A 27,243-nucleotide genomic window follows, 5' to 3' on the forward strand; every position below is an offset into this window, starting at 1 on the left:
ACTCCTAATTGAGGTGAGATGCAAGAACATTGAAGACATCAGAGGTTCTTCATTTAATTGAGTTTAATACAGCAAAATGCTCTGACACATGGTCTCCAGTCACGTGGCATGATGGAAATAGAAACCAAAGGACACAGTATGCCTATACTCCCTTTTCATCTCAGTCTCAGAGAACAGTTCCAAGGCCAATCAATCTTCAAAGGGCTAATTGACTGACAGACGGCAAGAGTGATGATAGATGGTAGGCTAATCAGGTGGGAAGCTATGGTTATGACCAGCCCACCAACACCTGGGTGCCAGCCTACGTGCGGCTGAAGCAGGTGGAATGTTACAGAGGGGTACAAGGGTGCCAACCAATTATAGAGGGCCATGTAATAGAGAGCCGCATAGTTTCTATAACCAATGGGACGTCGTGTATTTGTTGACGTTCGTAGTGAGCTGCACTTGAGGAGGGCTTAGTTGCCTGCCTGATGTTAGAAACCCAATCACTCTCCCTGACCAGTATGGAACGTATACCTAGATGTTCCCTGTAATCCTATCACACTCCCGTATAGGTTTTTGTAGTTTGCCGTGAAGGTTGATGTCAATGATGATGAGTTTTTAGTATATATGCTGAATTGTTTATGAAATGCATTGAGTAAGAAGATCTAGCGCATTTGTTGATGTTCATTGTACTCCCAGTTTTACATAATTGAGATTAAAACAGTTTTACTTTGCAACTTCCTAGGTCTGTTTGGTTTGTGATGTTTGAGTATATTCTGCATCCCCATCTATCACAAAGTATTGCTACCCCATCTTAAAGGGCTTGTGTTGGGCACACAAGTTCACGTGGTAGCAGAGTGATGATGGTTTAGATACATCGACCTAGTAAGCTTTAGAGTCCTGGAAATATCGGATGTCCTCTGCCATTTAGCTGGAGGAACGTAAATCTCCCTGTGGATTGCGGTCGTCAGTGTAAAAATCTTGCAAGTACAGGTGGGACGGGTGTGATGCTGGAAATGCATCGGAGGGACAGGGACTCTGTATCCTTGTCCTTTACTGCTTTTTATCGTGTGTTCTGTTGTGTTTTCCACGCAGGAGTTCATGTGGGACTCCTGGCGGTGCAGCTCTCTCTTTTGGTTTGGTGTGCAGACCCATGGAATACCCTTATGGCACCCATGGGTGGGGGTACAACCCTGTGCCCCTAGTGTATGTTTTTGGGCACCTGTGTGTGGCCCACAGAGCAGGGTATGGGCTGGTGGCAGCTCCATGCTGAATTTGACAGGTGCTCTGAGTAGCCTCCATTTTGGGGATGCCCAGGTCCTGCCATTGGAATCAGTTGATTCCTGATAGGAAACAAGATGGTCCCTGTGGCCTCTTGCTTTCTATTGCCTGTTACCTTGTTTTCCCAAAGTCCTGGGAAGCCCTGACTCTGTCCCTTCCCCCTGACCAGCTGTTGGGTGGAAGTTCCATATTTGGTGTTGTTGTGAAGTCCAGGCCAGACTGGCTGGAGCCTTCTCAGTGACTGTATGTTGTGGGTACACCCTGTGGGTGGGACCTGGGTGAATGGAGTGTGTGACAAATATGCATTCTGTGTTGTGGATGTCAAGTATCTGGTGTTTGACACAATGCCTGAGACAGCCCTGCCCGAAACTGGTATGAATGCAGTGTGGAGTGTTGAATGGCTGGGTACTTTTCCCAATACACATAACTTGTGAGTGTCTGGAGAGAAGTGAATGGCCTGAATGCAACATGCACCAGATTGGCTGCCTGCCTGCATGAATGCCCTTCTGACCGATTAGTTGCCTGAGTGTGACCCAGCAGAATGAATGCAAGATCAACTAGTATATCTGGGGGGCCTCTCACTGCTAGAATTCGTGTTCAGAAGCTGAAGTCCACTTCGAAAAGTAACTAGAGTAAAACCAAAGCTTAACCTTGAAGCCCTGCTGGAAGAGAAGTCTTGCTGCTACTCTACTTCGTCGATCTGAAAGCTGCTGTGTCTCCAAGGACTGTCTCAGAGAGGACCTGGCTAGGTGCCCTCTTCTCGAGCATTGAGGGACCATCGTGCAAAGCTAATCTTTGCCAGCGCTCCCTGGTAGACAGACCTATGATAGGCTGCCGACCGGAGACGGGGACCACCGCGGAATCACAAGGAGAAGCGCCCAGATACTGTTGTTCATCACCGTCGATGACCGCCATCGCCGACCGGAGCCACTGTGCTCCCTTTGCCTAAGTAACATTTGATCGAAGGACGCTCTCGCCTGCACCGCAGACTGCTTTGTCCCACCGGAGAAAGTCGAGGCCGCCGACGCGCCGAGGAGCATCCACCTGGGGGGTTCCCCGCCACCTGAAGACCGCAGAGTCGCCAACGACCAGACACCCTTGCTGGGCCTACGTTGTTCTACTCTTTGCGGTCCCGAAATATCATCGCCGAGGTGCCCCGCACGCCTCTTCCTTGCAGGACGTCTATGCTCCTTCACTGATGAGCACCGCTAGGAACGAAGCTGCCACTTCACCGCCGTAGTTCACCCTGTTTATCCACAGACGTTCGACAACCCGTGGCTCCTGCCTTAAAGGGAGTGCACTCAAGAAGGGCCGTCGATTTCCCGACGACTAACTCTACAACACCAGGTACTTTGGGGTTGCTGAACTATGGGAAGACTCTTGTGAACAATATATGGACTGGGCTTGTGATATATCTTTATTCTACAGGTTGCCCAGGTGGAGAGATCTCCACACACAACTGTGTCTAGGTAACGGGGCCAGTGTTCTGCCAATTATTCTAAACCAACTGCTTTCCTCCTATATCTATTGTTGGTTACCTTTATTAAGTGATCTGTGTGACGTTTCACCAGAGTATAGTTGATGCACTTTAATGAGATCTGATAATAATTGTGGTACCACTTAGAACTGTATATATTTACCATTATAGATTAACTAAGCACAAAGTGAGTTATTGTGATTGTATATAACCTTGAACTTAATTATATAAAGACTGTGTTTTAACTAATACAGTGTGTGGACATTCCTTTGTGGGGGCTTGGGGACTACACTGTACTTAAGAACCAGCCTGCATCACCTCCTGAGAAGCTAGGCCTTGATTGCTCGTCCATTGCTACCACAATAGAGAATCTTGGCTGGGTTCCTCTGTGCCTCTCCTCTACCATATAGAGAGCAGAGGTACAGACACCCCCCTCCAGTCTTTACAACGGGTCCCTCTTTTTCAAGCGGAATCCCCTCCAGATTTCTATAGGAATCTGAGTGAACCGAAGGCTGAAGCTGCTGGTTGAGGAGGAGACGAGCTGAAAACGCGAATGGTGAGTAGATTGAGAGGCAAACGATAAATGAGCATTAAGTGGGGAAAGTGATAACAGGGAAAGTGTTACAGAGTGTTGGTTGGAGTATTTTATTTTTTAAGATAAGACGAAGAGCGTCATAGTTAAGATATATGGACGAGGAGTGGTCCATATGATCAGCCATTACCTTCGCCAAGAGGCGTCAAGCAGAAATTGTTTTAAAGTGCAAGTGGACAACTAGGTGACAAACGATTAAAAATCGTTAAGGGAAACAATGTTAAGATATGGTTTAAAGCAACAAATCACAATGGACACAGGAGAATAAATCAATGATTCTCGTAAAGGATACAGGCTGGTAGTAACAAAGGATACACTCGAAGTCTTCTTATTTTCGTAAGGTGACAGGTAGGTGTAGCGTATCAAGGGGAACCTTCTAATCAATGTCACTCTCTGACTAGTAAAATAAACAGTCAAAGAGAGCTATTGGTGAGAAGGGCATTAGAAAACCAAGATTCACCAGGCTGTTGATGAGAGGAAACTGATTAGAATGCTGGTCGATAGGAAGGACAATATAACCCTATGTTGTAACACTAACCTGGAAGTGCAGACAAGGAAGTCGCTCAAGATGGTCTGAGGGGTCCAAGGATACAACGACCAGGAAAGGGTAGTGAGGAAGCTAACCCGGGCGGAACGAGGGCCGCACTAGAGACGGGTTGGTGCACACAGGAAAGCGTCCAGAGTACAGTGCACGTGTAGGAGAGAAGAGGAATCCTGATCCAAGAGAAGCAAGTCCATAAGTGGTAGAAGAGCGGAGGGAGATGCAGAGCGGGACTCTGCAGGGTCCTGGGAGTTGTTGCTAGATACGCCGGGGCTCCGATTGGATATGTGGAGAAAAGAGCCGTGTATGAGCGCGGTTTGGCAGGCAGTTCAGGGAGGATCTGAAATATAGTCGCTTGAAACGACGGGACTCCGTTAGGATAATTGGAGAGAAAGCCGCGTATGAGCGCGGTTAGCAGGCAGTTCAGGGAGGAGCTGAAATATAGTCGCTTGAAACGACGGGACTCCGTTAGGATAATTGGAGAGAAAGCCGCGTATGAGCGCGGTTAGCAGGCAGCTCAGGGAGGAGCTGGGATGTTGCCGGGAACTGCGTGGGAACGCGGAAGGCAACCGTACCTTGTATTGAAGTAGCGTCTGCGAGAAGGTAGCAGAAGCAAGCTCCGGAACGCGAGGTAACAATAAACGATCAGAAGCGCCGTTGCAAGGCTTCCGTCTTGCTAAATAGTGTCAGCTGACATACGTCTGTCCAACGCGCTGATGATACGTGTATGCTGGTCATGTGACCCTTGTATTAGCGTCTCCCGGACAACTTCCATTGGGTGTAGAACGGTCTAGCCGTTCTCAAGGCTGAGGAGGCAGGGAAACAGGAATGCCTGGATTTAGTAACGGATCCGGATGGGGAGGTAGGCATGACAGTGCCATCGCCCAAAGGGCGCCCCACACCCCTTGCCGCATGAAAACGACGTAGCAAAACAGGAGCATGGATGTTTGACACAGGTTCCCAGGATCGATCCTCCGGACCGTAACCCTTCCAGTCAATGAGATAGTGAGGAATCCCGGCCCGCATTCTCATACCTAGGATGGCACGAACCTCATATTCATCAGTGCCCCTCACGGAAACTGCCAAAGGTCGGACGGGCAACCGGGTCCTTGAGGAACAAGGCTTGACCAAGGACACATGGAACACCGGATGTACCCGCCAGCGAGCGGGCAGGTCCAGCCGTATAGCAACGGGGTTGATTACTTGCGTTATTTTGTATGGCCCAATGAAACGAGGCAGTAGTTTCTTTTTACCCGGGATATTCAGGTTTTTGGTAGACAACCAGACAGACATACCAGTTATGTATTGTGGGGCAGCCGTCCTATGCCGGTCAGCATAGATTTTGGCACTGGCTTGGGCCTTCAATAGATGCCCCCTTAATCTGGTATGAAGGGTGGCCAGAGTTTTCAATTTGTCAGCTGCCTCAGGTACTGTGTCGGTAAGCTCCAGGTCCGCAGGGATGGATCGCGGATGCTGCCCATAAAGAGCATAAAACGGGGACACACCCGTGGAGGAATGGCAAGAATTATTGTATGCGAACTCTGCTGCCGGTAACAGCGAAAACCAAGAAGACTGGTATTGAAGACACAGACAGCGTAGGTATTGTTCCATAGTACCGTTAGTCCGTTCCGTCTGCCCATCGGTTTGAGGATGGTAAGAGCTGGACATGCGATCCTCCATAAGCAGAGCCGACGTTAAAGCTTTCCAAAACCGAGATGCAAACTGCGAGCCCCTGTCAGTGATGATAACTGAGGGCAAACCAAAGAACCGAAAGATGTTTTTTAGGAACATATCGGCTAGGATCTTAGCCGTAGGAATGCCTTGGCAGGGTATGAACAAGGCCATTTTAGTAAAATAGTCGACTACTACCCAGACTGTGTCGTAACCATGGACGGAGGGCAGTTCGACTACGAAGTCCATGGAAACCATAAACCATGGTTTGTGAGGAATCGGTAATGGGCGTAGTAATCCCATAGGTTTACTTGGTGAGTTTTTGCATTGTGCATATAAGGCACATGACGAGACGTAATCCACGACATCTCTGGACATTTTGGGCCACCAGCACCATCGTCGTAGAAGCTCTAGCGTTTTCCTTTGACCCGGATGGGCTGCTACTAAGGAATCGTGACCCCAATGCAAGGCTCTGGTACGCGTCTCCTCTGTCGGTAGATATAGAAGCCTGTTCATGAACGGAAGACCTTTTTTGACATCAAGACGAAGGTCATGTACCTCCCGTTGGTTATGTGTTACCCAGTCTAGGATATCCTTTTTCAATGAAGGTTGAACAGAACAACCACAGATCACATGTTCTGCCAGTAGAAGAGGTTTAGTACTGTCTTCGTTGTCCAACCTAGAGTGCAGACGGGATAATGCGTCGGCTTTAGTATGTTCTCTAGCAGGTCTGTAGGATATGCGGAAGTCAAACTGGGCAAAAAACGAATGCCAACGGGCCTGGCGAGCCGTAAGGCATTTCATGGTTTTGATGGCCTGTAGATTCCGGTGATCGGAGTAGACAGACACCGGGTGTTTAGCACCAAGAAGGTGGTGACGCCAGGTGAGCAATGCGTCTTTGATGGCCAACAATTCCTTCTCGGTCACCGTGTAGTTCTTTTCATATGGGGCTAGCTTGCGAGAAAAAAACGCCACCGGATGTTCCACCCCAGAGTCCTTGCATACCTGAGAAAGGATTGCGCCTATAGCCTGATTAGAAGCATCCGCCTCAATGATATAAGGCAAATCAGGATCCGGATGTTGTAGGACCGGAGCTGTGGTAAACGCTTCTTTGAGTCGATCAAAGGCCCTCTGAGCCTCTGGTGTCCAACGGAATGGATTTTTTGGGCTAGTTAGTGTAGTCAGCGGTGCCACCACTCTTGAAAAGGAATGGATAAAGCGCCTATAAAAGTTTGCAAATCCCAGAAACGATTGCAAGGACTTGATAGAGACAGGAACTGGCCAGTCCAGGATGGCTTTGACTTTGGATCGACTCATTCTGACGCCATGGCTGGTAATATCATACCCCAGGAACTCCACCTCCCGGGAATGAAAAACACACTTTTCTGCTTTGACAAAGAGATGATTCTCTTTGAGCCTTTGAAGTACCTTGGATACATGCTGTATGTGTTCCTCTAAGGATGCTGAATATATCAAAATGTCATCCAGATATATGACCACGAATTGATCTATGTAATCGCTGAATATATTGTTCATGAAGAACTGAAAGGTTGCGGGGGCGTTGCACAGGCCAAAAGGCATGACGAGGTATTCATATAAACCATATCGGGTTTTGAAGGCGGTCTTCCACTCGTCGCCTGCCCTAATCCTTACAAGATTGTAAGCACCCCTCAAATCCAGTTTAGTGAAAACCACTGAAGAGCCCAACTGATCTAACAGAACGTCGATCAAAGGTAGTGGGTACTGGTTTTTAACCGTGATTGCATTGAGAGCCCTGTAGTCAATGCAGGGTCTTAAGTCCCCTTCTTTCTTAGGGACGAAAAACAAAGGAGACGCTGCTGGGGACTGAGAAGGACGAATAAACCCAGTCCGGAGTGCATTATTGATGTATTCCCTCAGGACAGCGTCTTCCTGTATGGTAAGGGAGTAAACACGACCGGTAGGTGTTTTGGCTCCGGGAACCAATTCGATTGGACAATCGTACTGGCGATGTGGTGGCAATACATCAGCCTTGCCTTTGTCGAACACATCGGCAAAACGTTTGTATTCCTGAGGTATAGTTGACTTAGGAGACGCCAGCGCGTTTACTCTTGACAGCCCTTCGAGAAAGGCCAAGACGGGTGTATCATGAACCCCACCGGAATCCAAGAAGCAGTTTTCATTGCAATGATCCGACGGATACTGGATATGACCAGTGACCCAATCGATCACAGGATTGTGTAGTTTAAGCCAAGACAGACCCAGAATCACTGGATACTGGGGAACCGTAATTACGTCAAAGACCATTTTCTCAGTGTGCCCGTCAGGTAAGGATACAGTGATAGGTAATGTTTCCTCTGTTACCAGACCAGAAGACAGAACAGATCCATCAACCGTCTTAACGGACTCAGGTACAGTTTTGGTGGTCCTAGGAACGTTTGACTGCATGGCAAAAGCAATATCCATGTAACTATTAGTTGCACCGAGTCTATCATGGCTTGGGTCTGAACGGTGATGTCGTTGAAACTTAAGGACACTGAGACTGCAATGGAAGCATTCAGTGGCAAAGCGGAGTCCGTTTTGGTACCCGGCATAGGGACTCCCGCTATTGCCAAGCTTTGGCGTTTCCCGACTTTTTTGTCGGTCTTTTAGGGCAAGCAACCAGTAGATGCTCCGCTGAACCGCAGTACATGCATAGGTTATTCTTGCGACGATTTTCTCGCTTAGCGGCGGACAAACAACCCCGAATAGCACCTATCTGCATAGGCTCGGGTTCAGTAGAAGAGGGCTGAGAAACTCCTGGGAGATTAGGTATGGACAAAAAAGGTTTCTTCTCGCCCTTTCTGGCGGTTCTCCGAGCATCGATTTGTAGAACAAGATCGATCAACTCCATGTATCCTGATGGAACAACAGGGACTGTCGACAAGGCATCTTTCAATTCCTCAGATAGTCCTTTATAGAAGAATGCGGTCTTCTTGTCTTCTGGCCACTGTGTTTCCACGGTCAACTGATTGAATCGAGCGAGATAGGCCACTAATGATTGGCTACCCTGTTGTAGATTCAACAGTTCCAAATCGGTTGCCTGAGTGGAATATCTCATGTCGAACACCCTGCTCATAGCTGACAGCAATGCATCGCAGTCATATAAAAGAGGACTATTGGTCTCCAACAAGGGGTTCGCCCAGGCTGCAGCAGTGCCCCCCAAATGCGACAATACAAATGCTGCTTTGGTTGTCAGATCCGGAAAAGAACTGGGTCTACACAAGAAGTGGAGACGGCACTGATTAACGAACGTGCAATAGTTTTTTGGGTCTCCCGTAAACCTTTCAGGTGGAGCCAGAGGGAATTGGGTTGGCATTAGTACCTGGACCGATTCTCTTTGGGGTGCAGATGCACCCGGAGCGGATGCAACGGGAACCGAGGCAGCCCTTCCTTGTGAGGAGGCATGTATGGCGTCCTGCATTACGTCCATACGGTGGCGCATGGTGTCCTGAGCAGTGATCATTTCCTGTCTTAAATCTGACACCAATTGGGTGAGGACAGACAGGGGATCAGACTCCTCCAACATGGCTTCTGATTCTGTTAAGATATGGTTTAAAGCAACAAATCACAATGGACACAGGAGAATAAATCAATGATTCTCGTAAAGGATACAGGCTGGTAGTAACAAAGGATACACTTGAAGTCTTCTTATTTTCGTAAGGTGACAGGTAGGTGTAGCGTATCAAGGGGAACCTTCTAATCAATGTCACTCTCTGACTAGTAAAATAAACAGTCAAAGAGAGCTATTGGTGAGAAGGGCATTAGAAAACCAAGATTCACCAGGCTGTTGATGAGAGGAAACTGATTAGAATGCTGGTCGATAGGAAGGACAATATAACCCTATGTTGTAACACTAACCTGGAAGTGCAGACAAGGAAGTCGCTCAAGATGGTCTGAGGGGTCCAAGGATACAACAACCAGGAAAGGGTAGTGAGGAAGCTAACCCGGGCGGAACGAGGGCCGCACTAGAGACGGGTTGGTGCACACAGGAAAGCGTCCAGAGTACAGTGCACATGTAGGAGAGAAGAGAATCCTGATCCAAGAGAAGCAAGTCCATAAGTGGTAGAAGAGCGGAGGGAGATGCAGAGCGGGACTCTGCAGGGTCCTGGGAGTTGTTGCTAGATACGCCGGGGCTCCGATTGGATATGTGGAGAAAAGAGCCGTGTATGAGCGCGGTTTGGCAGGCAGTTCAGGGAGGAGCTGAAATATAGTCGCTTGAAACGACGGGACTCCGTTAGGATAATTGGAGAGAAAGCCGCGTATGAGCGCGGTTAGCAGGCAGTTCAGAGAGGAGCTGAAATATAGTCGCTTGAAACGACGGGACTCCGTTAGGATAATTGGAGAGAAAGCCGGGTATGAGCGCGGTTAGCAGGCAGCTCAGGGAGGAGCTGGGATGTTGCCGGGAACTGCGTGGGAACGCGGAAGGCAACCGTACCTTGTATTGAAGTAGCGTCTGCGAGAAGGTAGCAGAAGCAAGCTCCGGAACGCGAGGTAACAATAAACGATCAGAAGCGCCGTTGCAAGGCTTCCGTCTTGCTAAATAGTGTCAGCTGACATACGTCTGTCCAACGCGCTGACGATACGTGTATGCTGGTCATGTGACCCTTGTATTAGCGTCTCCCGGACAACTTCCATTGGGTGTAGAACGGTCTAGCCGTTCTCAAGGCTGAGGAGGCAGGGAAACAGGAATGCCTGGATTTAGTAACGGATCCGAATGGGGAGGTAGGCATGACAAACAATGTAAACTCCATTTGGGATCATTTAGGGGCAGAGAGAGTAGCCACGAGGAGCGTAGGCTGAGATTTACGTAAGGCTGGCCATAGTTTGGCTGAGTTTGTCTATTTGTATGTTATATGTTGTATGTGGTGAAGAAACAATGAAATATTGAAGAAACGAGAATCAATAGATTGTGACGAAAAGCTGAAAAATTGATTATTTATTTATTCAATTGACTGATGGTGTTAATTGAATAGGTAGATTGAAGTAAAGTGAAATATAGTGGTTTGGAGCTGCGAATATTGGTGCACGCTCATATTGTATTATTTTTCTGAGAAGCAATTTGTAAAAGCACGACAAAGAATTAACAAGTCAATTGCGACTAGTTATGATGGAGGATTTTCTTTTAACTTCTTTTTGTTGAAATTATTTAAAATTAACAAAGAAAAGGCATTGTGTGCCAACAATCCCTTTACCCCCCCACTCCCATGATACACTCCAGCATTAATACAACATGCCATATACAATACGTCTTTGGTCGTATTTGTGCCATACAGTAAAGCTGATTCGTTTACATCGTTGAATAGCTGTTGCTAATCTTATCACTTGTCTCATCATACATACTCTCATGTTGCTACGTGCGTCTTCCTGCCGGTTGTTGCTCGGTTCCGGACTTGGGTGAAGCCGCCTCTGAGTGGTCAGGCTGTTCAATCAGAAAGTGTATTTATGCATCCCACACGCTGCTAGCGTTATACCGACCATGGGGCAACGACCCCCACCCGTTTCCATGTCTATGCAATACAGTATATCAGGCCGCTACTGCTATATTTTATGGCTCTATTTCCCTCCACATTGCATCGCCACCCGTCTTTTAGCCAATATAAGTAGCAGGCCAACCAGTTTCCTTGTGCATTTGGGGATCCCTTTGATATGATCTGATATGATATGATATGGCATTTATAAAGCGCCTATACACAAGTGTTTCAAGGCGCAACGAGGCATGGGAGGGGGAACAAAGGGAGGACAGACAATGACCCTACTAGGCCAGGTGTCATTCAGATCCAGCAAGTGCATGGGATGGGGGAAGGGGGAAGTGCGGGGGGAGATGGAAGGGGACAGTGCAGTACATGGCATAGAATAATAACAATAGGTAAGGTAACGGCCAGCAGGTGGCAAGTGCAAAGTTAAGTGCAGACATCAGGTGTCAAGTGCTGGTAGTGGGACTGCAGGAATACAGAAACAGTCCCCAAGTGCGGGGGTTGCCAAGCAGGCAGAGCAAGTGTGTGTTACTGGGGAGGAGGGACCTGGGCCCGAGAACAGAGGGTGGCCAGGTAACCAGTGCAGATTCAGTTTCAGCCAGGAGGTCAGCAGGGGAGAGGAGGAGAAAAGGCAGAAGCAAAGTGAAAGGTTTTTAGGTGCTTCCGGAACCGGAGATGGTTCTCCTCAAGTTTCAGGGAGGCAGGGAAGCTGTTCCAGAGGGAGGCCCCAGCCGAAGAAAGAGATCTACCACCAACTCGTTGCTTGGAGAAGCGACTGACCCTAAGGGAGTTGGAGACCGACGAGCTCGAGAGGGAAGATATTTAGGAAGAGAGAGTTGAAGGTATTGAGGCCGCAGAAGGCTTTGTGGACAGTGCAGAGGATTTTGAACTTGATCCTCGCAGCCACTGGGAGCCAATGCAGAGATTTCAGTCCTGGAGAGATACGATCACTGGGCTTGAGGCCAAGGACAAGTCTCGCAGTCCTGTTCTGGATGAGTTGCAGAGGGCGGAGAGTAGAGGCAGGCAGAATTAGAAAGAGAATGTTGCAGTAGCCCAGCCTAGAGAGAACCAGAGCTCTGGAGACAGTGAGCTTCTGGGGGAAGGAGAGGAAAGGTAGAATACCTCTGAGGAGGTGCAGCTGGTAGTGTGACTTCTTACAGACGTCTGAAATGTGAGGAAAGAAGGAGAGTGTGGATTCGAAGATGACGCCGAGGTTTTTAGCCTCGCAGGTAGGAGCAGGAGGAGGGCCAAGAGAGGCCAGTCAGAGAGCACCAGGAAAGGAGGGGGCGGGTGTGCCAATGAGGAGAATCTCAGTCTTACTGGCATTAAGGCAGAGATCATTGGCGGCACACCACTCCTGGATAGCAGACAGACAGCCAGAGATGAGATGGAGAAGAGGTAGGCAAAGGTAGCCTGAAAATGAGCTGAGTGTCATCTGCATAGCACTGAAAGTTGGGGCAGAGAGCAGCAATGTGGTGGGCAAGAAGTGCCAGGTATAGGTTGAACAGCAAGGGAGAGAGGTTAGACCCCTGGGGTACACCACAGGTAGAAAATAAGATAGCAGAGAGGAAGGACCCAAGTTGGACCTAGGAGGGTCGGTCAGAGAGGAAAGAAGTCAGCCACGCCAGGGCCTGACCGGTGATACCCAGGTTAGCACAGAGATATTTGAGCAGGATGGCATGGTTGACCGTGTCAAAGACAGAAGCGAGATCAAGCAAGATGAGGACACAGGGGGTGTGAGAATAAAGGTTGGAGAGCAGGTCTTCACGGATGTTCATGAGAGCAGTTTCCGTGCTTCTGGGAGCTCTGAAGCCAGACTGATGGTCATGAAGACAACCAACAGATTCAGTGTGGAGACTAACCTGGGAGATGGCCCATTTTTCTAGAAGTTTGCCCAGGAAGGGAATGATGGAGATTGGGCAATAGTTAGCTGGGCAGGAGGGGTTGGCAGAGGGTTTCTTAAGAAGAGGGTGAACAAGGGAGTGCTTCAGGGGGGATGGGAAGACTCCAGTGGCCAAGGAGTGGTTGCAGAAGACGGCCAGGGCAGGAGCCAGGGAGTCAATGGGGTCCTTGATGGTTTTGGAGGAACAAGGGTGAACCTGTTTTGATGAGACTTTCATAGATCAAACTTGTCTAGAAACCTTGTCTGCGGAGAACAGGGGAAAGGCAGAGAAGGAGGAAGGAGAGGTGGCTGCAGAAGGGCCAGAAGAAGAGCAGGGAGTAGAGGGAGGGAGGAGAGAGGAGGAGAGTGAGGACAGGATGTCCTGAGTTTTAGAGATGAAGTGAGAAGACAGTGTCATGCAGAGGGACAGGAGAGGTAGAGACTGTGGCGGGATTGGCTAGTTCCTTGCAGATTTTAAAGAGTTCAGCCGAGTTGTTGGATGCCACAGAGACGCAGGCTTGGATAAGAGCTCTCTTCTTGGTGAAGACAGAGAGGCGGTTTTGCCTTTGGAGCAGGCAGCAGGCCAGTTTGTCAGAGGATGTACATGAAGCACGCCATTTCCTCTCGGCCACCCTGCACTTGCGTTTAAGGGTGACAAGGTCTGAGTCGTACCAGGTATACCCTAGCAGGCCTATCAGCGGCTCCCGGCCTATTGTCTGTCCTGTGACGCGACTAATCATGTCAAACACCTGTTCCCAAAACTGATGCATGATCGGGCAACCTCAGGACACATGGAGGAAATCTGCATGTAATAATAGTGATGTATGTATTTAAAATGAATGAGTTTAAATAGCGTGTTTATTGCCCCCTTCCTGGTACCCTCGCAGCAATATCTCCAAATGTCTTCCGGGATCTCCCGCCCCAAGGTTTTCTCCCATTTCTCCTTCGGTGTGGTTCCGGCCTCTGCCTTAGATTGAATGCATATGGCATACAACTCTGATGTCACCTTACGACCTGTAGTGTCATAAAGCATTTTGTCCAGTATATGGGAAACCTGTGGTTGATCAGGAAATGTAGTGAACACCTGCTGCAGACTTACTTTCAATCTGTAATATAGAAATATGTCCAAAGCCGACAATGCTCTCTTAGAGCAGCACTGGGCATCTCCAGAAGAGAGCATATTACAGTATACTGCCAACAGAATAATTGGCTCTCTATCAAAGACAAAATTCTCTTAAAAACTGCCTCACACACTCACAAATCCCTCAATAACGCGGCCCCTCTCTATTTGATTGACAGATTTCATAGAGAGACCTCCCTAAGACCCACAAGAACAGCCTATAAAGACTGCCTTTCTGCCCCCAACTTCAAACACACCACTATAGGGGGCAACAGCTTCCCAGTGAAAGCAGCTAAACTGTGGAACTCTGTACCGCCAACTCTCAGAATGGACTTGCCCTATCAGAACTTCCGAACCAAGGTCGTTTTATGGTTGAAAACGTAGGCCTCCAAACACACCCAGGCGCATAGTCTTCATACTCCTGCTATCTGTATATATTGTACTACCTACTGCCTGTACTTACTGCTGCCTATCTGTATATATGTATATACTCCTGATATTACTTTTACTATGTGTATGTATATCATTTTTTGTTGTTGTAACTACCAATCTCATGTAAATGTTGCGCACTGTTACCCGAGGGTATGCTCGCGCATTACAAATAATAAAACAAACAAACAAACAAATGCCCCCTTCTCTTTCAGACCTTCCAATGTTATAAACGTCCCCCCGGGGCATAGTTCACCAAGGTGTGACACCCCCAGTCTCTGTTACATGGCCACAAATCTCGTTTCATTCGTGATGGCGTTCCCCGGTACGTGCATTGCCGGGAGTAAGGGTGAATAAAGGACCTCCTCTTCCCTTGAATATCGTACCAATATCTAAGAAACCCTGCTTGTGCTGCGTTGTGATAGGTCTCAAATCGGGCAGTGCCCACGTGTATAGGTGCAGTTAGTTTGTCCGATACTATAGCTGGTTTGCCCACCCACAGAAACTGTAAAACCACTGGTTTCAGGTTGCAGAAGAATTGCCCGGGGATTCCTATCAGAGTATTTAAAAAAAATGTAAAGGAACATGGGGTGCAGTGTCATTTTAATGACGGGCATCCCGCCGTACAGGTTAAGGGGGAGGTTCTTCCATCTCGACATGGCTTAGCAGGCTTGATCTAGGCTTCGCAAATAGTTGCTGCGGTATACAACTTCTTTGTCCTTAGCTATATTGATACCTAGATAGCGGGTTTGAGTCATGTGCCATTGAAATACCCACCCGTCCTGGAATTGTTCTGCCTTTTCTGTTAATGGAAAGATTACAGACTTAGAGGCACTAACCTTTAACCCCGATATTTCCCCAAAGTACTGGACATCTCTCGTTATGGAGTCTAGGTTACCCTTGGGATCTGTGATAAATATCACCATGTCATCTGCGCATAGTAATGTTACCACCAGGTGGGTGTATAGTTTATAGACGCGATGCAGATGCATCTCTCTTGCTATTTCGGTGAATGGTTCAAACGCCAGTGCGAAGAGTAGCGGGGAGAGGTGGCTCCCCTGTCGTGTTCCTCTTTCCAACACCATGATAGCCGTCAGTTGAGCATTCACCCTCACCTGGGCCACCGGCTGTGTATATAACAGTTTGACAATGGCGATATAGTGTTCGGCCATCCCCATTCACCGCATGAGGGCGAACAAGAATGGCCATTCAACCGAATCAAATGCCTTAGTGGCGTCCAGTAGAGCAGCCACAACATAATCCCCGGTTGCCACTGCCGCAATCAGCCCAAACATTCTCTGAAGTCTGTACAATGTGGACCTGCCCGAGATGAAGCCCGCCTGGTCTGCTTTTACCATCACTGGCATCATTGGTGATAAGTGAGATGCTAGGATCTTGGCAAGGATTTTATAATCTATATTAATCAGGGAAATCAGGCGGTAGAAGGAGCAATCATTACTGGGTTTGTCCTGTTTTAGTAATACTACCACTATCGCCTCCCTCAGCGTTTCCAGCAGTTGTCATTCCTCTAAACTGTGTTGGAACATTTCCAACAGATGGGGGCCCAGTGTATCTGTGTAGTGCTTGTAAAATTCCGCCGTGAACCCGTCGTGTCCTGGCGACTTCCCATTTGGTAGAGATTTTATAGCTTTCAGTACCTCAGCTAGTGAAAGGGGGCGATTTAGTTATTCTCTTAGGTCATCAGTGCACCAATGTAGGGCTACTTGGTGCAGGTATCCCTTGATGTCTGCCGGAGTGGTGTGGAATTGGGAAGAATACAGATGACTATAGAATTTGAGAAATGTATGTACTATCTCTGCATCTCCGAACTGGTCTTGTCCTTGCTCATCTGCTATGTCCTGGACCCTGCCTCCCACATTATCTATCCTGGTTGCCCTTGCTAGTGTCCGACCCGGTGCATTCCCCTCCCTGTATTGGCGAATATTGGCCACGTATCCAATGTATTTAACCTCCCTGAGTGCCAGGGCTTGGTATTCTTGTAATTGCTTCAGAATTTCAGCTTGTGCCCTATTTGTCAGAGTTGGGGTTGCCGTCTGCAGAGTCCATATACTGCTCTCTCTGGCTGCCAACTCTTTCCTAATCTGCCGGAGGATCCCTGTTTCTTTGGATATACATTCTCACCTTATCACACATTTAAAACATTCCCACAGAACCCCTGCAGACTTCACCGATCCCATATTTATCTCGTAGAGGGTATCAATTGCCGATGTTAGACTCTCTCGCAAGACTGTGTCCGCAAGGCTTTCACTTTTGAACCGTCAATTGGGGGCATCCCTCTCTGCCGCACCTGCAATCCCAGTGCCAACTTCATAGGACCGTTGTCCGACAGGGTTCGGGCTAGAATCTAAACTTCCTGCACCTGTCCCAGTAGCGAGTGAGATAGCAAAAAGAAATCCAGCCTCAATGCCGATTTATGTGTCGCTGAGTGGCAAATGTACTGCCACACTGTCTGGTTTCTTACCCACCACACGTCTGCGACATCCCATGAAATGGTCATGCCTAGTAGCCGGTTAGTCCCCTTATTCCCAGACCCTTGGCTTCCCCCCGTCCAGTCAAGTTCGGGCTGCATTACTACGTTGAAGTCGCCCGCCCAGATTATTTTCCCAGGCGGTAATTCCCCTAACTGGTGAACCGCTCATTCCAGTTTCTCTTTTGCATCCTGGTTAGGGCCGTTATAGTTGATTAGTGTGTAAAGTTTGCCCTGGATGGTACCTTGGACTGTAAGGTCTCTCCCTTCCCTATACTGTACCACCTTCGTCTGCTGGAAGCTAATCGTGCTGCGTATTAGAGTGCTCACCCCATTCGAATATGATGTATATGAGGAGAAATGCCTGTGACATCCCCAGGGTTTCCCAAATTTGGACTCAGAATCAGGTGTTAAATGAGTCTGTTTCAGGAATGCTATTTCAATTTGGTGATGCTGCATATAGAGTAGGATCTTCTAGCATTTAGTGGGACATTTCAGCCCCCTGACATTCCAGGTGCAGAGGTTTAGTGTAGCCATCTCTTTCGCTTATGCATAGAGCATTCCATGGTGTCACTGCCTTCTGTAGGCATTGTTCGAATGTGAAGTGTAGTAAGGTTACTGGCTTGAGTGTACCATGTTCCCCTCTACCCCACCGACAAGCCCAATTCTCCAGTGATACGTAGCCCCTACCTGCTCTAGACCCCTAATCCTCCTATCCCCCACACTCTCAAAAATAGAATCTCTCCCTCCCCAATTGATCATCCCACTTCTTCCACTGCTCCCTACCCCCTTCCATAATAACATTTGGGCTTCCTTTTGAGGGGTTGCTGTGAGCCCGACCTCTCATCACACTTGAATAGATACTTGGATCCCCCGTCATCCCAGGGTTTCATCCCAGATGGCGATAGTGCCGCAGTGTGTTAAAGGATATAGCTCCTGGGTGTTTATCAGTCATTATTGCCCCTCAGTTTGGGGTTTCTTGGTTGCATTTCCAGGAAAGCTATGGCTTCCTCTGAGGTGTCAAAGAAGAGCGCTCGACCATCGTCTTCAATGCGCAATTTGACCGGGAAGATCGTTGCATATTTTATCCCTGTCTCGCACCTGCTTCTTGACTTCTTCAAATGTTCTCCTTGATGCCTGTACTTTGTCTGAGAAGTCGCGAATATTCTTATCGTGTCGCCTGTATAGAGGACTATCCCTTTTTCCCGAGCTTTACGGAGGGCCACATCCCTGTCCCGGTAATTCAGCATTTTCGCTATGATCGAGCGGGGTGGGGCACCCGGGATAGGCCTTCTCCCGGTCGGAATTCGATGCGCCCTTTCAACAATACACACCGCCCAGCGCCTCCTGCAGTATCTCCTCCACTAAAGACTCCATCTTCCTCTGGTCGGTCGACTCCGGAATTCTGAGGATCCTCAGGTTATTCCTCCTTGATCTGGACTCTAGATCATCTTGCTTATCGATAGGTTCTTTCAATGCTCTTTTCACTCCCGTCATCTCTCTGGTGACAGAGGCAGACATATCCTCTACCTCAGACACTCTCCTTTCTGCTTCGTCCAACCTCTCGCTATGTTTGTCTAGGCAAACCTGCATATGGTCAACTTTGCAGGTAAGTGAGTCGAGTTACCACAAGGACCGCTTGTGCAGAGGTGACCTGATTTACAACTGGGCCTGGAGATTCGGCTCGGGCAACCCCCCGCCCTAACAGTGAGTACAAAGTTGGGGCCGCATACAGAGAAGTCCCCTCACTGCCCTCCCTTCAGTGTTGTTTGGTGACCCGGCGGTGCTGCCCACTAGACCAGGGGCATTCAGGTGGAGATCTCGTGGAAATGGTCTGGGGGGGCCTATGAACTGGAAGGAATCCCTGCAAAGACTTCGACGCTTGCCCCCAGGCTCACCAACTCGCCCTGTGATGGCGGCCCCGACATATCAGGAACTATCTGATACTAGCACAGTCACCAAAGGCATGGCTGCCCTCCTGGAGGAAATCAGGGGCTTCAGAGCGGACATAGCAGTACGGCTGGACAACCTGGACAAAAAGATGGATAATATAGAGGACAGGGTCCAAACGCTCAAAAACAACACGGCCTCGAATGACATTTTTGCGACGCAATTCGACATGCGCCTATCGGAGCTCGAGAGGAGGGAAGAGAAATGCTCCCTAAAACTCGACGACTTAGAGAATAGGGAACGCCGCTGTAACCTGCGTTTTTTGGGCTTCCCTGAGCGTGAGGGCGAAACGCAAATGGACATTATCAAAGCTGTTAATGCTGTGGTGGGATCACTTTTCGAAGGCGCGAACACGACTGAACCAACTATTGACAGAGCTCATAGAGTGGGTGCAGCCAACAGAGGCCCCAGATCCATTCTCGTACGATTCCACTATTTCACAGAGAAAAGCAAAATCCTTGAACTAGCACGCAAGAGGGGTCCGGTTGATTGGGAGGGGGCCCGGATCTCGGTGTATCAAGATCTGTCTGCCTTTACCCTGGCAAGACGTCGACTCTGCTCACCGCTGACGAAAATGCTCCGGGCCAGGGGGGTCCGATACAGGTGGGGATACCCATTTTCACTCTCCTTCGAGCTGGAAGGATACAAGTACGCCCTGGTCACGGAGGATGATATTCGTAGGGTGTCGGGGGAACTTCTGGATGAACCAAACATGGAGGTGGGAGAGCAAGAGCGCGAGAGAGCTCCGGTTGGCCCCGGGGGGACAAAGGCTCCACAGGAGAGGCGTAAAGTTCGAGGCCACAGGAAATTTAGAAGAGTGGCTCCGATATCCCCTGGCCAGCCTAACACTTGAGGTGCCCCGGGAAGCTTCATGACCAAGTTTGTACATGACTCTGAATGGGGAAGCACGGTAATTGTTCATAATCTGAAGGCGACAGGGGGGTGGGGAGGCTCAGGTTGTTGTTTTTGAACAGTTCAAGAGCCCGGAGGGGGGAAGACAACGGTGGCCTGGCTCAGCGACAGGATGAAGCCGCTGGATCACCAGGCGTTCAGGAGGGAGGGGGGAGGGTGGAGGGAAAAGTGGGGGTTTGTTCTTTGGGGATTTAGTTGCGACAAGCCAAGTTTTCTGGTTTATTCTGTAACTTTAGAATTGTTTTTTGACTGCAGCAGTGTGCAGAAGTATTGCGGGAGCACTGTAATTTGTTGCTCCACGGAGGGAGCCATGAGCTTTTACCATCGCTATGATGGATGATTCATTCCAATTTTTGACAGTGGGGTCGTTAAACGTACGGGGGCTCAACTCTCCTACTAAGAGGTCATTGTTGGTGAGAGAATTTTCAAGGCTCCGGCTCAATTTCCTATTCGTACAAGAAACACATTGGGTCCGGGGCAAAGAACCAAAGCTAAGGGCTAAAAACATTGACCAGGTGTATGTAGCGTCCTTTCATGCAAAGAAACGCGGAGTTGCCCTACTGGTCTCTCCCGGGGCCCATTTTGTGTTCAAAGCTCAGAGGTCTAACCCGGAAGGACGATATATCATGGTCAAGGGGGAGGTGAGGGGCCGGTTGTTTACCTTGGTTTGTGTATATGCCCCAAATGAGGCGCAGGACAGCTTCTGGGAAAGGATGAAAGAGAAAATCATAGCATTTTCCGAGGGCACTCTATTGGTGGGTGGGGATTTCAACATGGTTCTCTGCCCCGAACGAGATAGGAGGTCGGTCAATCCATGTCCTTACCTGCGATTCCATAAAAAATTGGCTGAAGTCTTCCAAGAAGTTAACGGGGAACTGGGCTTGAGCGACACACACTCCACTAAGCAAGGCCGTGATCCTGACTTCACCTTTTTCTCAAAGCCACATGCTACATTTTCCCGTATTGATTATATCCTGGTTGACTCCACGCTTCGGGGAGAGGTCACAGACTCGGGGGTGGAGGTTGTTCCATGGACGGACCACGACTTGGTTAGAATAAAAATGGGCATTCCCCCCGCCCCTGCATCCGGGTCCCTGTGGAGGTGCAATGACCTCCTTCTGCACGATAAGGAAGTACGCCAATCTCTCCTAATGGCCATAGAAGAGTACTTCACCATAAATGACAATGGGGAGGTCGGTGTCATGGGAGTCTGGGAGGCAGCAGGGCATTCTTATTGAGACAGGTTTGAGGAAAAAGAGGGAGAGAGGCCATGAGGAGAAAGCATTGAGGGAAAAAATAGATGCTATCCAACCAGGGGGAAAATTGAAAACGCAGATGTTCCCCGGAAAGTGGGAGGAGCTCCAAAGGCTGCGCTCAAAGTTGGCAGACCTCCAGGTGGGACAAACGGAAAGGAAGCTCTCCTTCCTGAAACAAAAATATATGGAAAAAGGGGAAAAAGCGGATAAGATATTGGCTTGGAAGCTTCGCGAGCTCAGAAATAGTAGGAGGGTGAATTCCATCCGTTCCCCTGAAGGGGAATCGACGGTAAGAGACAGTAAAATAGCTGAACAATTCTGGCAATACTATGAGCACCTGTATTGCTCGGAATAGGCAGGGGACGGAACCGAGATTGACAACTTCCTGGACTCCCTCCCGATTCCCGGCCTCTCACCCGATAAAGCAAATATACTAGAACTCCCCGTAACCCCGCAGGAGATAATAGACACCATATCCTCTTTGAAGAGTGGAACAGCCCCAGGGGATGATGGGTATACAGTCAGGTTTTACAAGACCTATCGGTCAACGCTAGCCCCGTTTATGGCCAAGATGTTCAACTCAGCACTGGAACAGGGCTCCCTCCCACCTTCGATGATGTCCGCGCTGATAGTAGTACTCCCCAAAGAGGGGAAGGATCCCTCCCAGTGTCAATCATATCGCCCTATATCCCTTCTCAACGTTGACGTTAAGATCTTGGCCAAACTTTTAGCAAATAGACTGGCGAAACTCCTCCTCTCCCTACTACATGGAGATCAGGTAGGCTTTATTCCGGGACGCCAGGGTTCGGACAACATACGGAAGACCCTGGACCTCATGTACGAGGCTTCGAGGCAGGGGGTGGAGGGCTATTTGCTTTCGTTAGACTCTGAAAAGGCCTTTGACCGTGTCGAATGGCCTTATATGGGTAAAGTTCTCCGGAAAATGGGTCTGGGGAACAATTTTTGTGGGTGGGTCTCAGCACTATATAACGGCCCCATAGCAAGAGTTTTGGTCAATGGCGGCACATCGGAACCCTTGGCCCTATCTAGAGGAACTTGTCCGGGCTGTCCCTTGTCACCCCTCTTATATGCTTTGGCAATGGAACCCCTGGCCATAGCGATCAGGGCTGACCAAGAAATCACAGGGATAAGCTGTGACGATTGCGACTTCAAACTCTCCCTGTTTGCAGACGATATCTTGGGCTACCTGACCAACCTCCAGGTCTCTCAACCCAGATTGTTTGATCTTATAAACTACTATGGTGCCTTTTCGCGGCTTAAAGTAAACACGTCCAAGTCTAGTATTATGCCTATGGGTCCCGGGGACCACGATATTGGGGGTAACTCTGAAATATTGGGAGTAAGACTAGAGCGAGTATCCACTAAGTACCTGGGCACTTGCATTCCTAGGGACCTTTCACAACTCTACCAGTGCAACTTCCCGGGGATTTTGGCTAAGATTAGCAGCGACCTCAAACGATGGGCGCCTCTTACACTCTCTTGGTTCGGGCGTATGGTTACGGTTAAAATGAACATCTTACCCCGCCTATTGTACCTCTTTGCAACCCTCCCTGTGGAGATCCCCGATGCTTTCTTCGAAGTTTTGCAGTCCCAAGTCCTTCAGTTTATATGGGACGGGAAAAGAGCGAGAGTCAAGTTCTCTACCCTGACGCTTCCAAAGTCTCACGGCGGATTCGGCCTCCCAGACTTTAGACTATACCACAAAGCATCCCAGCTCCGGGTGATGCTGGAGCACATGAGAGATGACATAAGGACGTACTGGACATACATTGAGGACACCCACACCTACCCGAAAAAAAAGTTAGAGACCTATTATGGGCCCCCCCTAAAGCCATCCCCTCCCACCTCAGAACGCACCCTACTTTAGCGGTCCTCTGGGCTTCCTGGAAACCGAATAAAGATAACAAAATGCTGTCATCCTGGCCGTCCCCTTTAACATCACTGTGGGCCCCCCCCCCGTCAACCTAGACACCAGAGGCTTCCGAGATACCCAAGCATGGTCAGACATGGGTTTGGAGAGGATTGCCCAACTCTCTCGTGAAGAGGGCTTCATAGAATACGATCAACTGACTGAGGCACTGGGCGACAATCCACCCTCAATCTTCGAATATTTGCACTTGAAGGGAATTTTGACTCACCCCCGGTGGGCTGACAACTTTAAACGTCCCCTCACCCCTTTTGAAAATGTCCTAGCCAAAAGCACCTCCCGGAAGGGCTCCCTATCTAAGTTTTATAGCACATTGATAACGGCTAACTTGGAGGGTAGACAACCCTTTAAACGAATATGGGAAGAAAGGCTGGGTATGACGCTGGATGACCACACATGAAGGGCAATTTTCAAATCTATATTCACGGGTTCACTGTATACCGCTGCCATGGAACATAGCTTCAAGATACTCCATTCATGGCACCGCCCCCCGTCCACCCTGTCCAAAATGTTTGAAGAGGTATCCCCCTTCTGCCCTAGGAAGTGTCAACAAAGGGGCACATGGTTCCATATGTGGTGGGGTTGTCCGGTCATTCAGGTGTACTGGTCGGAACTGCTCAGCTGGATTAAGGATATAGAAGGGTACTGCCCGTCTCAACTCCCACTGGAAATCCTCCTGTGCACTCCCATGCCGGAGACTGAACAGAATGCATTCCTGAGGGTCATCGGGGCCATGTTGAGGGCGGGGAGGTTAGCACTAGCCCAAAAGTGGAAAAGCGCTCTAGCGCCGTCCAAGGAGGAGTGGCTTTGCAAATTAAGGTCTATTTTCACCTATGAAAAGCTTACAGCAATAAAAAATGATACCGTGCCGGAATTTGCGCAGGAATGGACCGCAGTTCTCCTTCATGATGACTGCATTTCGATGCGTCTGTAAAACACGACCTATTACATATCCATTTTACCCATCCCACCACCGGCCCCAGTGACCAAGTTCGGCCCCCAGACTGCTTGGAACCAATCCGACCCTACTATGTCAAAGTGTATGACAAATAACACAATGATGTTTGAACGTTCTCCCTGCAGCTTCTATAACCTGCAAAACCTTAAAACTTGTTATGTTGAAAAGTTGGGGGGGTGGGGAGGGAGGGGAATAAAATATAAAAATACTGACATTTATGTTTGCTTATTGTATTGTTGGCAGGGACTGCTCGTGCACCCTCCCTTATCTGTATAATGTCAATAAAAACAAAGTAAAAAAAAAATAGTGAGTCGAGTTTCCCATCTAAGGATTTAATACTAGATTGGAGCTCGGTGAACATCTCTTTGATCTCCTGAAACGCTCCGCCGGGTCATGGGGTGGAGCCTGGGGGCAAGCTTTGAGAGAGTTCTCCATTGGTCTGCAGGTTTTAGCTGGTGCAGGCGTGTCAAAATGTAGTAATGCTTGGTGTTTGCCCCCTTTGCTTGATTTGGACATATCCGTTGAGTTAGGTTCCAGGTAGTCTGAATATATTGTACCTTCCAGTGTCTATTGCTGAGCGCCCAATCTGTGTGAATCTCTGCCGAGTGTAGGGGGGAGAAGTGGCAGCCTCTCGTTCCCCTTTCCTAGCTGGCAACATCCGCAGTGTTGGCAATGCCAAAGAGGAGGTATTGGCCCTTTGATATAGGTATGTGGCGGTCACCCCTTCCCACTGGAGACCGTTCCTCTGCAGTGTGATCTCTCTGTGGTCTCCTACATTAGACCTTTAGTGGATCGTTGCAAAGTGCAGCCCCCCATTGGTAGGCCCTATGGGAGTTCCAGACCTGCCAATTGCTAGCTGCCTTACCACTGTTTGTTGCCTTTATTATTTATTTATTTATTATTTATCTGTTCTCCTTTGTTTTGCACTTTACACTTCTCCCCCTTCCATGCACTTTTCCCCTCCCTCTCTCCCATGCACCTACGCATTCTCAATGTCACTGGGCCTAGTAAGATCGATGTTTTGTTCTCCCCTGTTCCCCTCCCTTGCCTTGTCGCATTCTGAAACACTTGTGTACGAGCGCGATAGAAATAAAATATCAATATCAATATCAATGAAGCAAAAATATCCCGCTCACCAAGTCTATATCACACTGTCTTCGGGCGGTTGCTGTGTCCAGCTGTTGACACGTTGGGCTCAGTTGGCCATCTGAGCTCGTTGTTGGAGCTCTTCCAGTTGCCCCGTTGGGAAAGTTGGATTACAAGTTTGGGGTCGGGGGGAATTTGGGGAGGGGAGAAGGGAAAGGGGTGGGGTTTATTCTATTTGGGTGGGAGCTACTCCTCCTCTCATCTCTCATGCTGGGGAAAAACACAACACACTAACAGCAATTTCCATCCTAGAAACACGGTGCTAGGGCATTGACCCTACAGCAGCACACAACATGGCCAGTACGACACTATCCGAAGCCAAACTCACTACCTTATCTCATGGGGCTGGATGATGTAAGCACACTCAAACTCCTCGCATGGAATGTCCAGGGTCTTAACTATCCGGGGAAGCATAGATCCTTGGAGCACAAGCTCGGGCTATCATCGGGGGATATTGTTCTCCTTCAGGAGACTCATCTGCTGTAAGCCGATGAAAGGCGTATTAGATTTAAGAGATACAAAAAGGCATTATTTGCCGCATCCGGGTCAAAGAAAAGGGGAGTAACTATCCTTCTGAGTGATAGGGTCTCCCTATCTAGAATCACAGTTAGAAGAGACACCAACGGGAGATTTCTTCTAGTGAGGGGACGGTTGGTAGAACGCCCTATTACCATAGCCTCAATCTGTTGTCCTAACTGTGCCCAGGACAAGTTCATAACCAACCTGATTCCTACCATCCTCGCTTTCACTGAGGGGGTTCTCATTATAGGACAAAACTCTCCCCCCAACTAAAACAGACTACAACCAAGCTCTGTCTTTCGCTAGGCCCCTTAGAGCAACGGAAACTGTAGATGCATGGAGACTGGCCAGCGCCGGGGCAAGGGGCTACACTCAGTACTCATACAGGGGTTTCTCACGTATAGACCTTGTACTAGTCTCAAGCGATATCTACCCATGCCTGGACAGTGTGGAGATTCTCACCCAAATGATCTCTGACCATGCCCCAGTTTCAGCAATACTTAGCATAAAAGGCTCTACTCAACCTCCTCAACGTTTTGGAAACTATATGACCCTGTCCTTCTAGTGTCAGAAGAGAAACCGGTGAGATGCTCACTAACTAATTTGCTGAAAACACCACTTCCGATACAGCCATAGCTACTATCTGGGACACCATGAAGGCAGTAGTGAGAGGTACACTCATCAGTGCAGGAGCGGAGCAGAGTCGGACGTCGAGATTGGAGGTGGCAAAATTAGAGGAAGAGGTGTCAGTCTTGCATAAAGAGTTATAATCCCATAGGTCACGGAAAATAGAGAGGGCCTTAATGAAAGTCAAAACCGCACTTAGATTGCACTGGGCTGATCGCTCTGCCAAATCACTAGCTTTCACAAAGCAATTTTACTATAGTAAAGGCAACAAAGCAAACCAAATACTGGCACACCAGCTTAAAAAGATACATAGCAGGAATAACATATCGTGCCTTATATGTGCTGATGGTAGAGCTCGACATACGGAGGCGGAGAAGCTGGCAGAGCCGGTAGACCACCACAAAGCTATAATGGCCGGACCGCCCTCAGCCCCTGATGAATTGCCCGCATACTTACTCTCCAGCGGCCCCCACACTGAAGCCCACCTGTCAGCCCTTGAAAATCCAATCACAACAGAGGAAATAGTTGAGGCCATTAAGTCCTTGAAGAGCACCCCACTGGGGCCTGACGGGTTTACCGCAAACTTTTATAAAACCTACACGCAAATGTCCACAAGCCGGGGAAAGATCCTACAGACCAATTACTCTTATGAGTAACGATGGGAAAATACTTTCAAAAGCCCTAGCGACCAGGCTAAAAGGGTTTCTCCTGGACATTATACCCCGCGATCAGACGGGTTTCATCCCAGGGCGGGGGACCCAAGATAACATCAGACGGACCATAGATATTATAGAAAGCCCCCATAGGATGGGGAGAGCATGGGGGTTCTGTCTTTAGATGCACACAAAGCTTTTGATCTGGTGGACTGGGGTTATATTGGCGAGGTGCTCACACATTTTGGGTTCGGGCCAAATTTTACAAAGTGGATAATGACTAACTACCAGAACCCCACCACGCAACTACGGGTTA

The 27,243-nt window shown here is 48.8% G+C and overlaps 1 protein-coding gene across 1 annotated transcript in view; it reads right to left on the reverse strand.

Moving 5' to 3' along the window:
• The window catches only part of LOC138489364 (zinc finger protein 551-like), a 71,870-nt gene that overhangs the window by 38,208 nt on the left and 6,419 nt on the right, over positions 1 to 27,243 (reverse strand). The gene's annotated exons all lie outside the window — the stretch shown is intronic.

Source organism: Ambystoma mexicanum, chromosome 9 (genome assembly GCF_040938575.1).
Source record: "Ambystoma mexicanum isolate Mex_15411 chromosome 9, UKY_AmexF1_1, whole genome shotgun sequence".
Taxonomy (NCBI): Eukaryota; Metazoa; Chordata; class Amphibia; order Caudata; family Ambystomatidae; genus Ambystoma; species Ambystoma mexicanum.